Source organism: Perna viridis, chromosome 2 (assembly GCF_037379345.1).
Source record: "Perna viridis isolate PV_CMFRI_1.1 ecotype Kerala chromosome 2, ASM3737934v1, whole genome shotgun sequence".
NCBI lineage: Eukaryota > Metazoa > Mollusca > Bivalvia > Mytilida > Mytilidae > Perna > Perna viridis.
The window spans coordinates 45,928,837-45,944,677 of record NC_142446.1 but is presented as its reverse complement, the minus strand read 5'-3'; positions in this window follow the sequence as shown (position 1 = coordinate 45,944,677).

Sequence of the window (15,841 nt, the reverse complement as noted above, 5' to 3'; positions counted from 1 at the left end):
AGGCTTGAAATAGGCTTTCAGTCAATTACAAGAACTAGTCTACATACGAATAAACAATTTTATATGTACAATCGTGATATTCGTTTTAGTTGCAACAAAGTCATAGTTAAAAATTAACAACGGAATTCTGTTTTTGTTAATTTGATGTCCCGTGTAGGTCCGGGTGTCAAAAGAATAGGCCTGCAGCAGCGCTCAGAAACCTAGGCAGGGGCTAGTCGCTCTGCCCACAGACCAACTGGGTTGTGTGCCCCAGGTGGTGGAATGGGAGTTACCCTGGCGTCTTACATGCTGGGGTTGTCAGGCTATAGTACGGAAACGCCCGAGCAGCAATATTTCAGCTATATCCAGGCAATTAACATGAAATGGATGATAGAATGATGATGACATGAAACAAGGGATGGGACACAAGGATAATAGGGCCAACAAACTTTGATTGCCACTTTTTTTAGGAAAAAGGAGAAGGGTAGGGTCGGGCAATTTAGCCTCCTGTGGCGGAGTGCAAAGGTTTCTACTATCGAATACCACAGTAGGATTCTTTAACGTGCGAGGAACGTAGCATCTTTCCCAACACGGTGCATCACTATGGTTTGCGGTCAGGTTTTCCCTATTATAGCCTGACAACCCCCGTATGTAACACGGCAGGGGTACCCTCATTCCACCAACTGGGGCACACACATACCAGTAGCTCTGTGGACAGAGCGCCTATTGGATTAGTGAACATTATTACCGACAGGAGACGTATTGAAATCCAACAGCTATTTCTTTATGAACGAGCTAGATAATAAAAAGGTATTTCATTTACGTATTAATGTAAATTTAAAGGGACGGAGCATCAGCGACGTCTTTTATATGTTTGTTTTGTTTGTTGGGGTTTAACGTCCGAGCAGCAATATTTCAGCTATATTCAGACGATGAACATGAAACTGATGATAAAATGAACATGAAATTATGAAAAAATGAAAAAGGGGTGGGACACAAGGACAATGGGGTCGACAAATTTTTATTGCCACTGGAAATAGGGAGAGGTGGGCAGAGTCGGGCAATTTAGCCTCCTGTGGCGGAGCCCTATGGTTCCTACTCCGGGAGAATACCATAGTAGGGTTCTTTAACGTGCACGGAACGTGGCATCTTTCCCAACATGGTGCACCACTATGGTTTGCGGTCAGGTTTTCCGTATTATAGCCTGAAAATCCCAGCATGTAACACGCCAGGGGTACCCCATTCAACGTCATGGGGCACACATCCCAGTTACTCTGTGGGCAGAGCGCCGTAGCCCCGGGCTAGGGTTCTGAGCACTATTAAGTCGCCTTTTACGACAAGCTTAGCGCTGCTGCAGGCCTATTCTTTTAACACCCGGACCTACACGGGTCTCTTTTATATGTATATTCTCTGAAACATGAATGACGTATGCAGTAAGGTAGTGTTTTTTTTAACTTTAATTGCAAGCGCACAGTGTTCACTTTTCTTGTCTCTTAACATTTTAATACCAAGTCAGTCTTGAACAAATTAGAGGTGGTTCATTAAATCTAGTTTAAATAAATATAATTATGGGATGACATACGAAGCCGGAAAATGCTTTTAGTAAAACCATTAATGACAACAACATGCTAAGATGAACATTACATAATGTTTGTTACATAATTTCAAAACTAAAATCTGTAGGAAAATTTCATATAATATTCATTACAAGGCAATGATAAAAGAACACAAGTTTTCAAAAATGGCTTGATAACTTACCGCAATAAGTTAGATTTAACTTGTTTTTGTTATATTACCACCATTTTCTCAGTAAAGTAACAAATTCATTTCAAGTAAAATATATTTTATTGCACTAAATTTTAATATTCGCATTATTTCAGACGACACTCCTAAAAAAAGAAGTGAAATTCAGATAAAAAATTCTTAACAAAAGGCTCGAGGGAGCGACCCTAAAACTCTGGACTGTTTCTCCGTTTCTCATCGTCTTTTAAAAGTTTCACTTTCAAAGGACATTGTCTCCTTCAAGTAGCATCATACAACTTTTTATATTGTTGAATTAGTTGAAGCCCTAATATTTGTACATACAGTAAATGTTCTAATTTTCGCTTTTTTATGCAGTAGATAGAAAACCGCGAAACTGATTTTAACACTACAGAATGCATTTTCTTGAAACCGCAAAAATTGGTACCCGATATGTTCAGTTGACAGAATCAGCGAAAATTAATGCGTTTACAGTACTTCACATGATTACAGTTTTTCGTCATCAACTTAAGAGTGCAGAATCAATCATTTTAATCAAAGGAAGACTATCTTAGATAGAGTCTTCAGTCAATGTTTAATACATTGCACTTAATCTGTCAACACTTTCTTAGATACAAGTTAAAGAGTCATCAAGGGAACCAAGATTCTAGCGGAAATTAAAAGAATGTAATCCAGGGAAAAAGACCCGACATGGAAACAGACACATACAACAAAAATATAACAACCAAAATAATACATACAAAATAACAAAAGTAAATGAGCAACTCGGACTCAAAAACTGGGAGCATGGACCAGGTGCATCGGTAGGATAAGCGTCCTCTGCTTTTCTAGAAACACCCACCGAATTGCTCATAAAATGTCGTGATCATGGTAGACGGGAGAGGAAAAGAAAACTATGACATGTTGAAAAATCAGTTTTTAAGACTTCCAAATATTGATAATAATGAAAAGAAACAGTAGTTTCTATACTGTATTTATCATGCGACTTCGGCACCGTTGAATATAATTCGCACAATGTTTATTTATGGTTTTGTTTGGTTTTTTTTCTTAGATATAATTTAAATAGTTTTAACTGATGAAAGGCAATTTTTCGACTTGATTGATTGATTAACTGTTAGGGTTTGACGCCCGAGGTTTATTATTGCGACTTCGATTGATAAAAAAAAAAGAAGATTTTATTCAAATATTATTTTGACTTGTATCTACTCTGACTAGATTCGTAAATGTAAGATAACTCCACTGTAATGAAAGCCACATTTATTTTCTAAATATTTCATAAACGTATCATTAACGAAGTACACAGACGAACCATTAATGTACCTAAATTGTTCAGTTATCATTGATATGATTCCTCCAGCCCAATTTTTATGCGGTAATCTGAAATAATGACTATTAAAATCTCATCATTTCATGGCGGCTTTGATATCTGATCTTATTTACGTAGAGCCTCCGGATAATTTTTTTTCTGATTAATTTATCTATCTTTGTTCTTATTTGATCAAAGCCGTCGAGAAGACGCTGAGGAGAATTTCGACGACACACCTAAGCTATAACGTACAACTCAATATTACGTGTTTTGTAAATATTGATTAGCAGATGTAGGAAAAGAGGAATGGTTACTCTGAGTATGGTTAGACTCATTATTCTGAAAACGTTATTGTTCAGCTACAAAAAGATCTTTTGAAATAATTTTCTCAATACATTATTCAACCTAATTTGGCTTTTCTCTAATGCATACGTACTTCTGAAAATGTAATTATATTCCAACAAGCCTTAGACATTTCCATTAATCTTCAAGGAATCTTTATTTTACAGGTCACTATTTTATTAAGTCCTTTGCAGGGTTTCTTCTGTATTATAATTATTTTTTTTAACGGTGAACTTGTTCGGGCGTTTTCTCGGAAACTAATGGAGGGATTCTCCCAAGTTGGACCTTAACAAACAGATGTGCAGGCCATACAATTTTTTTTCAAAGGAGGGGCGTATCAGCGGAAAAGGGGGATAGGTCATAAAATAGGACATTGCGATATCTTGGAATCCTAGGAAGTTCAGGCAATGAACATGAAATGATAAATGGGATGGGACACAAGGATAATGGGGTCGAGAAATGTTGATTGCCACTGGAAATAGGGAAAGGTGGGTAGGGTCGGGCATCTTAGCCTCCTGTGGCGGAGCCCTATAGTTCCTACTCCGGGAGAATACCCCGGTAGGGTTTTTTAACGTGCAAGAACGTGGCAACTTTCCCAACACGATGCACACTATGGTTTGCGATCAGGTTTTCCGTATTAAAGTCCGACAACCCCAGCATGTAACACGCCAGGGGCCTGCACTGGGCTCGATAGGAGTAGGAACCATTGTGCTCCGCCACAGGAGGCTAAATTGTCCGACCCTACCAATCCCTCCCTAATTCTAGTGGCCATCAAAATTTGTCGACCCTGTTACGCCTGTGTCCCATCCTTATTTCATGTTCATTTTATCATCAATTTCATGTTCATCGCCTGAATATAGCTGAAATATTGTTGCTCGGGCGTTAAACCCCAACAATCAATCAATCAATCATGTTAATTTGATTAAAATATCTCCCTTTTATTCCAATAGTAAATGCATGCATTGAGTTAAAATTCTATACATATATTTTAACAACCACCAGGGTGCATAAAGGATTCATGAAATATTGAACCAAACACCTGAAGCGAATATTTAATATTGTAATTTAAAATGTTTCCTGATAATGTTCTTTTGTTAGGTAAACTCTTGCAATGACATCAGCATTATAGAAATCATATACAAATCAGACTAAGTGAGTGTATTCTAATGAGGCAAATCAAAACATTACTGACAAGTACAAAAGCTCGTGCTCCTTTTATTGGCGTTTCTAAAAAAAAAACCTAACTTAATATTAAAATAGGCTACAGTATTTTAAATGTAGTTTTAAAAAAAAACGTTTGATAATTTATAATTTAGGGTTAAAAAGGCATTCAGACACTATATAGAAAATCACGAGAAGAAACGGCAAATCAGAAGTTACTTAAATGTCAATATGCCAATATTGCAAATATCAATCATTCTAAAACAGATTTTACAACAAAGATGAAGACATTAAACGAAAATTCTACAGATTAAGTTGGAAATGCAGTTGCTTGTTTTTAAAGTATCGCACATTCCAACTGTAAGTCCATTCTACAGACGATCGTTGAAGAATAAATCACGAGACAGAAGATTTTTTTCCAGCAAGCAGTTGGCTTTAACAGTTCTTATCGTTAAAAAGAGATTTTATTATACTGACCATGCCCCAAGGTCTACAATATTCTTCTTTTGATTAGATCAAATATACATACATATATATTACCCTTATGTTATTTGAACATACAGTATTCTTTTCAACCCGAAATTTAGAATATGTGTAATTTATTAAAAAAAAAAGATACGCATAGATCAAGACAAAACTGTATTGGATTCAAATTAGAAACAAATGTTACGCAAACATCCCAATGTTTTGACTTTCTTTCCGATTCCAGTCTTGACTTTTACGTCCAAAATCAATTTGATTAAAATACACGATCTGACATGTGCCAAGTCAAGATCTGACACCAACCCATTTCACTTTCACGACCTTTGAATGACGTAATGCGGAAAAGATGTACTATTTTTATTAGCCAATGAGAATCGTTGTATCAAAACATATTTAGGTATTGAGAAAAAGTGGAAAAAAGATTTCGAAAAAGCCCTTCTAGAAACTCTGCCTCTGTTTGAAGTTAGTGAGGTAAAAGAGAAGCAGAAAGAAGTCATAGGAACTATTTTAAGGAAGAATGATTGCATGGCAGTCCTACCGACGGGATATGGAAAGAGTTTAACATATCAAATTATGCTACCTTTGGCGCGTAAAATGAAGGAACTTGGTATAGATACAAACATGGAAGGCAAAATACTTGTGTGTGGGCCTTTAAAGTCTATCTTTGAAGATCAAGTTGCAAAGCTGAAAGATATACACGGAGTGAATGCAGCTTTCAAAGGCATGCAAACACTTAAAACACATAGTAAACTCATTTTCACCTTACCAGCCTTGTGTACTGCTGTGTAGTCCAGACCCCGGCTCAAGGCCCAACTGCCAAAATCTTGCTCAATAGGTTAATTTTCAACGCATTATTCAATTTATTGTGCTTTTTTATTGGCATTGTGAAAGAGTACAAATCATAAGTACCAATCTGTAGAGACCGGTCCTAAGGGGGCCCACAAAAAATCCTTTAGGCTTTACAAACACTTAAAACGTGTTAATAAACACACTCAAATAAACTGATTTTCAAATTCATAAGGGGTCTGGGTCTAGCCCCCTTTTGGATCCTTCTATGGTGAAGCTTTTAAAATGATCTCGTTAAATATTCTAACATTGAAGGGCTGAATTACAATGAATTATGAATTATTACCAGCCAGAAATGTTCCATTCATTGGTTGGAATAGGGCATAATATCATGCAATTCAATATACAGCGTAAATTGTTAAATGCAGAGATAGCAGGATATAATTATAACTCCATATTTTGGTTGTTTGTTTGTTTGTTTCTTTGTTTGTTTGTTGGGATTTAACGTCCGAGCAGCAATATTTAATAATAAAATGAACATGAAATGAAAAAAAGAAAGGATGGGTCACAAGGATAATAGGGTCGACAAATTTTGATTGCCACTGGAAAAAGGGGGATGGTTAAGGTAGGGCAATTTAGCCTCCTGTGGCGGAGCGCAAAGGTTCCTACTCCTATTGAATACCACAGCAGGGTTCTTTAACGTGCGAGGAACGTGGCATCTTTCCCAACACGGTGCACCACTATGGTTTGCGGTCAGGTTTTCCGTATTATAGCCTGACAACCCCAGCATGTAACACGCCAGGGGTACCCCAATCCACCACCTGGGGCACACATCCCAGTTGCTCTGTGGGCAGAGCGCCTAGCCCCCGGCTAGGTTTCTGAACACTATTTAGTCGCCTTTTACGACAAGCTTAGTGCTGCTGCAGGCCTATTCTTTTAACACCCGGATCTGCACGGGGCCGTACAATACTGAGAAGTTGATCAAGCATACGATTGTCACCGGAGTTCGACGGGAACTTACGAACTTCGTTTGTAAACAAATCCTCCCGTAGAAACCAACATGGCGGATATTAGTATGGGATTTTCCGGTAAGGATTTGTTACGCACGATTTAAGCCAATAAGCGACTCGTTGGTACTAACACGTCATGCATATATGCGAACTATCTTCAGATTAAATAAAAGAGAGACAACTCTAGCGGTAAGTCCCGACGGTTTAAAAATTAGAGCTTTAATTTTAAAATGTGCTGTATGTGACGTCGATTATAGTGACTGTGACACCTGTATTTAAGTTAAAATTCTAAAAATTCTGCAAAATGTATGCGTGCAAGCAATTTATTTTTCATAATGGTCTAAAACTGTTGACTTAAATGCTTATTTTTTTTTCAATATAACCATCATGTGGGTGACTGTGACAAATATTTCTGTCAAAATTGTTCAAAGATGTCATATTCTTGCAAAATGTATGAGTACCCACACTTTCAATTTCTGTGAGGGTCTAAAATTAATGACTAAAATGCTATTTTTTTTCAATATAGCTATCATATACTTTATTTGACACATTAACTTGAGTCAAAATTCTTTAAAATGTCATAGTCTGACAAAATGTATGATTGCACACACTTTAAATTTCCATGAGGGTCTAAAAATAATGACTAAAATGCCAATTTTTTCATTATAACTATCATATAGTTGTTGTGTCATATTAATTTGAGTCAAAATTCTTCAACGTCATATTCTTGCAAAATGTATGAGTGCGAGCACTTAATTTCCAAGAGGGTCTAAAAGTAATGACTAAAATGCTAAATTTTTCAATACAACTTATCATGTAGGTGGCTGCTGTGACACATTTATTTGAGTCAAACTTCTTTAAAAATGCCAAATTCTTGCAAGATGTATGAGTGCGCACACTTTTAATTTGCTTGAAGGTCTAAAATTAATGATTAAAATGCTAAATTCTTCAATATAACTATCATATAGTGGCTGTGACATATTAATTTGAGTCAAAATTCTTAAAAAATGTCATATTTTTGGAAAATGTATGAGTGCGAGCACTTTAAATTTCCATGAGGGTCTAAAATTTATCAATATAACTATCATATAGTGGCTGTGACGTATTAATTTGAATTAAATTCTTGAAAAATGTCATATTCTTGCAAAATGTATGTCTGCGAGCACTTTTGATTTCCATGAGAGTCTAAAGTTATTGACTAAAATGCTAAATTTTTCAATATAACTTATCATGTGGGTGGCTACTGTGACATATTTGAGTCAAAATTCTTTAAAAATGTGATATTCTTGAAAAATGTATGAGTGCGAGCACTTTTGATTTCCTTGAGAGTCTAAAATTATTGACTTAAACGCTATTTTGATATAGTGGAGTCAGAGTTGCTCATTTGCTTTTGTTACTTTGTATGTATGATTTTAGTTACTTTATGCTCTTTGTTGTGTATGTCTGTTTTCCATGTCTCGTCTTTGTCCCTGGATTGCATTCTTTTGATTACCGCTATAACCTTGGTTCCCTTGATTACTCTTTTTGTAATATAACTTACCATGTGGGTGACTGCGACTTATATATGTCAGTAAAAATTCTTCAAAAACGTATATATACATCAGTCAAATTTCTTTAAAAATGTCATATTCTTTCAAAGTGTACGAGAATACTTCTCTGACTGAACTACATACGGTACATATACGTGATTCCGAAAAAAGGCGTAGCACCCGAATCCCGATTCGTACGAAAAGAATAGGCCTGCAGCAGCGCTAAGCTTGTCGTATAAGACGACTAAACAGTGCTCAGAAACCTAGCCGGGGGCTAGGCGCTCTGCCCACGGAGCAACTGGGATGTGTGCCCCAGGTGGTTGAATGGGGTACCCCTGGCGTGTTACATGCTGGGGTTGTCAGGCTATAATACGGAAAACCTGACCGCAAACCATAGTGGTGCACCGTGTTGGGAAAGATGCCACGTTCCTCGCACGTTAAAGAACCCTGCTGTGGTATTCGATAGGAGTAGGAACCTTTGCGCTCCGCCACAGGAGGCTAAATTGCCCGACCTTACCCATCCCCCCTTTTCCAGTGGCAATCAAAATTTGTCGACCCTATTGTCCTAGTGTACCATCTTTTTTTTTTCATTTCATGTTCATTTTATCATCCATTTCATGTTCATCGTCTGAATATAGCTGAAATATTGCTGCTCGGACGTTAAACCCCAACAAACAAACAAACAAAACCGATTCGTACGACGGAAAGAAGCCTTGCTATGTTAAAATTTGATATGTTTTTCAATTATTTTTTTTTACCCGACTTTAATGGCCCCGTGAAGGTCTGGGTGTCAAAAGAATAGGCCTGCAGCAGCGCTAAGCTTGTCGTAAAAGGCGACTAAATAGTGCTCAGAACCCTAACCGGGGGCTAGGCCGCTCTGCCCACAGAGCAACTGGGATGTGTGCCCCAGGTGGTTGAATGGGGTACCCCTGGCGTGTTACATGTTGGGGTTGTCAGGCTATAATACGGAAAACCTGATTGCAAACCATAGTGGTGCACCGTGTTGGGACAGATGCCACGTTCCTTGCACGTTAAAAAACCCTACTGTGGTATTCTCCCGGAGTAGGAACCATAGGGCTCCGCCACAGGAGGCTAAATTGTCCGATCCTACCCACCTCTCCCTATTTCCAGTGTCAATCAAAGTTTGTCGACCCCATTGTCCTTGTGTCTCATCCTTTTTTCGTTTCATTATCATTTCATGTTCATTTTATCATCAATTTCATGTTCATCGTCTGAATATAGCTGAAATATTGCTGCTCGGATGTTAAACCCCAACAAACAAACAAACAATCATTTCTGCAAGTACTGAGTTAGGCACAATATACTGATAACTCTAGCGGAAGTTTCAAATTTTGTGTTGTTTGTTTGTTTGTTGGGGGTTTAACGTCCGAGCAGCAATATTTCAGCTATATTCAGACAATGAACATGAAATGAAAAAAAAGGATGGGTCACAAGGATAATAGGGTCGACAAATTTTGATTGTCACTGGAAAAAGGGGGATGGGCAAGGTCGGGCAATTTAGCCTCCTGTGGTGGAGCGCAAAGGTTCCTACTCCTATCGAATACCACAGCAGGGTTCTTTAACGTGCGAGGAACGTGGCATCTTTCCCAACATGGTGCACCACTATGGTTTGCGGTCAGGTTTTCCGTATTATAGCCTGACAAACCCAGCATGTAACACGCCAGGGATACCCCATTCCACCACCGGGGCACACATCCCATTTGCTCTGTGGGCAGAGCGCCTAGCCCCCGGCTAGGTTTCTGAGCACTATTTAGTCGCCTTTTACGACAAGCTTAGCGCTGCTGCAGGCCTATTCTTTTAACACCCGGACCTGCACGGGGTTCAAATTTTGTGCCTCCAACATTCAAAATAAAACGTGACTGTTGGCTTTCTTTAATAGTGTTTAACCTTCTTAAAGGAGTTGCAGTATACTCTTGTTGGTGGATGCTGGGACTGTCTGGTTGTTTCTCTTTCTCTGTATTTGTCATGGCCAAACAACTTGTTGGTGTGGTTTCTGCCTGAGCTGAGTGTGAATGCTCTGGTTGAGCTGATGATGACTCATCTTCAAGCTGAGTTGATGGTAGCTTGACTGGGGAATTGATCATCAGACCTCCTCCTTCTTGGGAGTGCATGCGGATTCCATCTCAACACTATTAATCTTTCATTGGAGTAATAAGTTCCTCAACCCTTTTCCTGACATCAGCAGCGATTGCTTCATCATCACTAACGAACAGTATTTCCTCTGGATCATGGCCCCGTGCAGGTTCGGGTGTTAAAAGAATAGGCCTGCAGCAGCGCTAAGCTTGTCGTAAAAGGCGACTAAATAGAACTCAGAACCCTATCCGGGGTCTATGGAGCTCTGCCCACAGAGCAACTGGGATGTGTACCCCAGATGGTGGAATGGGGTACCCCTGGCGTGTTACATACTGGGGTTGTCAGGCTATAATACGGAAAACCTGACCGCAAACCATAGTGGTGCACCGTGTTGGGAAAGATGCCACGTTCCTCGCACGTTAAAGAACCCTACTGTGGTATTCGATAGGAGTAGGAACCTTTGCGCTCCGCCACAGGAGGCTAAATTGCTCGACCCTACCCACCTCTCCCTATTTTCCAGTGGCAATCAAAATTTGTCGACCCCATTGTCCTTGTGTCCCATTCCTTTTTCATCTCATAATTATTTCATGTTCATTTTATCATCAATTTCATGTTCATCGTCTGAATATAGCTGAAATATTGCTGCTCGGACGTTAAACCCCAACAAACAAACAAATCTGGATCATGGATAGATAACTCATCTGCTGAGGTTGCCAAATCCTCTGCAAGATCTTTAATTTTCCTAGTATTAGTTTCTGGTTACCTAATATCAAGTCGATAGGGAGGTTATCTCTCTCTCTAGTACCCCGTGCAGATCCGGGTGTCAAAAGAATAGGCCTGCAGCAGCGCTAAGCTTGTAAAAGGCGACTAAAAGTGCTCAGAAACCTAACCGGGGGCTAGGCGCTCTGCCCACAGAACAATTGGGTTGTGTACCCCTGGTGTGTTACATGCTGGGGTTGTCAGGCCCTAATACGGAAAACCTGAGCGCAAACCACAGTGGTGCACCGTGTTGGGAAAGATGCCACGTTCCTCGCACGTTAAAAAACCCTACTGTGGTATTCTCCCGGAGTAGGAACCATAGGGCTCCGCCACAGGAGGCTAAATTGCCCGACCATATAACGTCTCCCTATTTCCAGTGGCAATCAAAATTTGTCGACCCATTTTCCTTGTGTCCCATCCCTTTTTTCATTTCATCATTTCATGTTCATCGCCTGAATATAGCTGAAATATTGCTGCTCGGGGTTAAACCCCAACAATCAATCAATCAATCAGCTCTCTACTGAATTGAATTCGGAGAGTTGGGCACTAATGAACTCCCCGTTACAGTCTTTTGAGATTGTGTACATATTTATAAAATTAAACAATTTTTTAAAAAGCTTACTTTTTCATTGAGTATGTATGCAATATGGAATATGAGGGGACATTTCCATTTTTGTGTTTTTAATATTTTTTTTCTAATGATACAAAGGTTACGCAAAGTGCAAATGAACAACCTAAGTGAGAATCACTGTTCAGGGGAATCATCAATAGTACTGTAAAGGTTGCCCGATTAACATGTATTTGCATTTCTCCTGAAATTTTACTGTTATGGGGGCCAGCGAGTGTTCGCCGGTTTTTTGGGGGCAATTTATAGCATGGCAGTCGTTCTTGTGGCTTTGGCACGTGTCCGTGATCCTCACTTAAACTGTCTTATTATTAAATAGGTGTTCAACCACTTCTTTTTCTTTGAAATGAGACATTCTGTCGTATATCATTTTTTTAATCGGGGATTATTTTCCAATGTGAATCCAGCGTCCCGATGGTTGTTAGACGTTACCCCGATAGTTCTTAGAGGCATAAAAACCTTTTTCCGATGATTTCCCGAGGTTGCTAGTTTTGATTCTTGAGTAAACAAGATGGATTTATTTGTCCAGAGCTGATTTTGGAGTTTGCCTAAAGTAATTATAATTTAAAGAAATTTTATTCTTGAAATGCACTTATAGTGCATATTTTGAATTTATTTCTACACAGTCTTGTGATTTTCCAAGGCTTGTAGCTTGTAGCTAAATTCTAGGGGTTTTGGCATAATGTCTGACAATTTTAACCATGGATCTCTGGTTACTTGTCAAAATTGAACTTTTTTTTTATTTCTTTACTTGTCTGAATTGTTGAGTAGTTTTCTACTTATTAGATCTTTTATTTTATTTCTGTGCAGGACCCCAGAGATTTTAAAATAAAGATTTTGTTTGCCTAACCAAATTGTTTCAATATTTGCTCACCACACCATTGTCTGTTTTTTCTCATTAGCAGTTCTGTAAAGTTATTAAAATCACACTACACTACATTACACTACACAAGTCCATAGCTGTCTCGTTAGATTCTAGACCCTCTTGTGCAGTCCACACAAGAGACTAGTAGATTGCTAGACAGTGCAGTTGAAATAGACGGTCTGTTGGCATCCTTCCAATTACATCTTGGGCTTGGTATGAGGTCCAATTCTACCTTTTAATGGAGAGTTCATCCTCCATTGGTTGTTGACCAGTCAACCAGACCAAGAAATCCACAGACCCGATATTTAGAAATGATTTCCCGTTAATATTTAGAATTACCGTTCTATAAGAGATAAACTGGCCTGTAATGACCCATATATATAAAACTAAATAAATAACACATTCTAGATTATTTTAGTAAATAATCTTGTTTTCACTGTGTGATCACAGTTGTAACTGTTGCCTGGCGATATTACCGATACTAGAAACAAGTGCGCCATACCCTGACCGCTACAGTACGTTCGACCATTTTTGTGTCCAAAACCGAGATGAAATGGCCAGCGCAGGGATCGGAAAATAATTGTTGACGATGTAACTAAGGCCCCTTAGTTGGCCATCTGAATGGGCATTTAAAAATAACCAAAGGGCAGTTTTCACCCTTTATGTAATTTAAAGAAGGCACGATTTACATTTGAAATATAAAACAATTAAATACTTATTGCAGCAAGTATCCTAATTATTGTCGATATAGTGAAAGGTATGTTCGTGAGTACTTCCTTCCGTTACACAGAGGGGATCGATCTATTATCAGTTACTCCTTCAACACTGAATCAGTTTAAAATAATACTTTCATAGAGTCTTTATCATTTCAATTTCAATTGGTGGTTTACGAACGCTAGTAAGTAGTCTTTATGCCGACATGAATGTTTCAAAAGTAAATATTTTTATATGGAATAACATGAGATTTTGTGCTTGTTTTCTTTTTTTTTTTCTTCTTCTTCCCTGTGAGGTATCTCACTCTTGTTTTGGCATTTTCAATTTAATTTTGTAGAGCTTTAATGCAGTTCCATTTATTCCATGTGTCAGTGAATTAACTGAGGTTAACTTGACAATCTGAGTTACGACTCTTTCCCAATAAGTTCGAGTAAACGACTACGATTATTAATACGTTTAACTTATATCTACCAAATGGAAGATGCAGGCAATTTTTTTAAACATACGGCAAGTTTCAAAACTCAAATATGTTTTATCATAAGCCCGTGCAGGTCCTGGAGTCAAAAGAATAGGCCTGTAGCAGCGCTAAGCTTGTAAAAGGCGACTAAATAGTGCACAGAGCAACTGAGTAGTGTGCCCCAGGTAGTGGAATCGGATACCCCTGTCGTGTTGGGGTTGTCAGGCTATAATACGAAAAACATGACCGCAAACTATAGTGTTCCACCGTGATGGGAAGAATGCCACGCTCCTCGCACGTTAAAAAACCCTCCTGTAGTATTTTCCCGGAGTAGGAACCATAGGGCTCCGCCACAGGAGGTTAAATTGTCCGACCCTACCCACCTCTCCCCATTTCCAGTGGCAATCAAAATTTCTCGACCACCGTATCCTTGTGTTCCATCTCATTTTTCATTTCATCATCATTTCATGTTCGTTTTATCATCCACTTCATGTTCATCTCCTGAATATAGCTGAAATATTGCTTGAAACTTTGCGCTCTGCCACAGGAGGCTAAATTATCCGACCTTACCCATCCCTCCCTTCGGCCAGGTGAGCTTTTGCCATCACTTGGCGTCCGTCGTCGTTAACGTTAACATTTTTTTTCAAAGCTCTTCTCCTCTGAAACTACTTGACCGATTGGAACCAAATTTAATATGAATGTTCCTTGGGGTATCTTGCATTGAACTGTGGGGATTTTTGATCCGTCGAAAAACATGACCGCCGTTACTAAAAATAGAACATAGGGGTGAGACAGTAGTTTTTCGCATATATCTCCAAAACTATTAAAATAAGCTGAATTCTGACATGGGATAAAAGTGTCAAGCATGATTAGATCTATCAGCGGTTAAATTTTCATTTTAGTCCGTTAAGCCATGTTGGAGTTATACGGATCACAGTTTTGCTATGTAAAATGACGTAAGATCTGTTTTAAATTAATAAAAAATGTATAAAAGAAAAGTGCAAATTGATGTTTAAATATATTACATTATGTACATATGTATAAAATTGACAAAGAAAACAACAAAATTCGTTAAATACACTGACCACTCTGGGGTCACGTGATGCGATTACCAGTTAAATGGATCGGTTTGACGGATCGATGACTGACCGATTGATTGATTGTTGGGGTTTAACACCCGAACAGCAATTCTTTCAGCTATATTCAGGCGATGAACATGAATGATGATGAAATGAAACAAGGATAAAAGAGTCAACAAATTTTTATTGCCACTAGAAAAATGGGGGTTGGGTAGGTTCGGGCAATTTAGCCTCCTGTGGCGGAGCGCAAAGGTTCCTATTCCTAACGAAAATTACAGCAGGGTTCTTTAATGTGCGAGGAACTTGGCATCTTTCCCAACACTGTGCAACACTATGGTTTGCGGGCAGGTTTTCCGTTTTCTGACAACCCCATCATGTAACACGCCAGGGGTACCCCATTTTACCACCTGGAGCACACATCCCAATTTCTCTCTGGGGAGAGCGCTTAGCCCCCGACTAGGTTCCTGAGCACTATTTAGTTTTCTTTGGATTGATTTTATTCTGCTTAAGCTTTTGTGAAATTGAATATGATCAAATATATCACTGATTTCAAGAGTTATATCCCTTACCATAGGTCTACCTCCTTAAGCCATGTTGGAGTTATTGCCCTTTTTCAACATTTTCTGCTATTTTTAATATTATTTCTTTCAAAAATCTTGTATGAATGTTTCTTGGGGTATCCTGCATAGAACTAATGTGGGGATTTTTGATCCGTCGAAAAACATGGCCGCTGTTACTAAAAATAGAACGTAGGGGTCAGACAGTAGTTTGTCGCATATATCTCTAAAACCATCAGGTTTAGCCAAATTCTTTCAATAGATGAAATGATCCTAGATGAAATTGGGCTACAAATGTCGTCAGGGATGAAAGTTGTCAGACAACTCCTTGTAA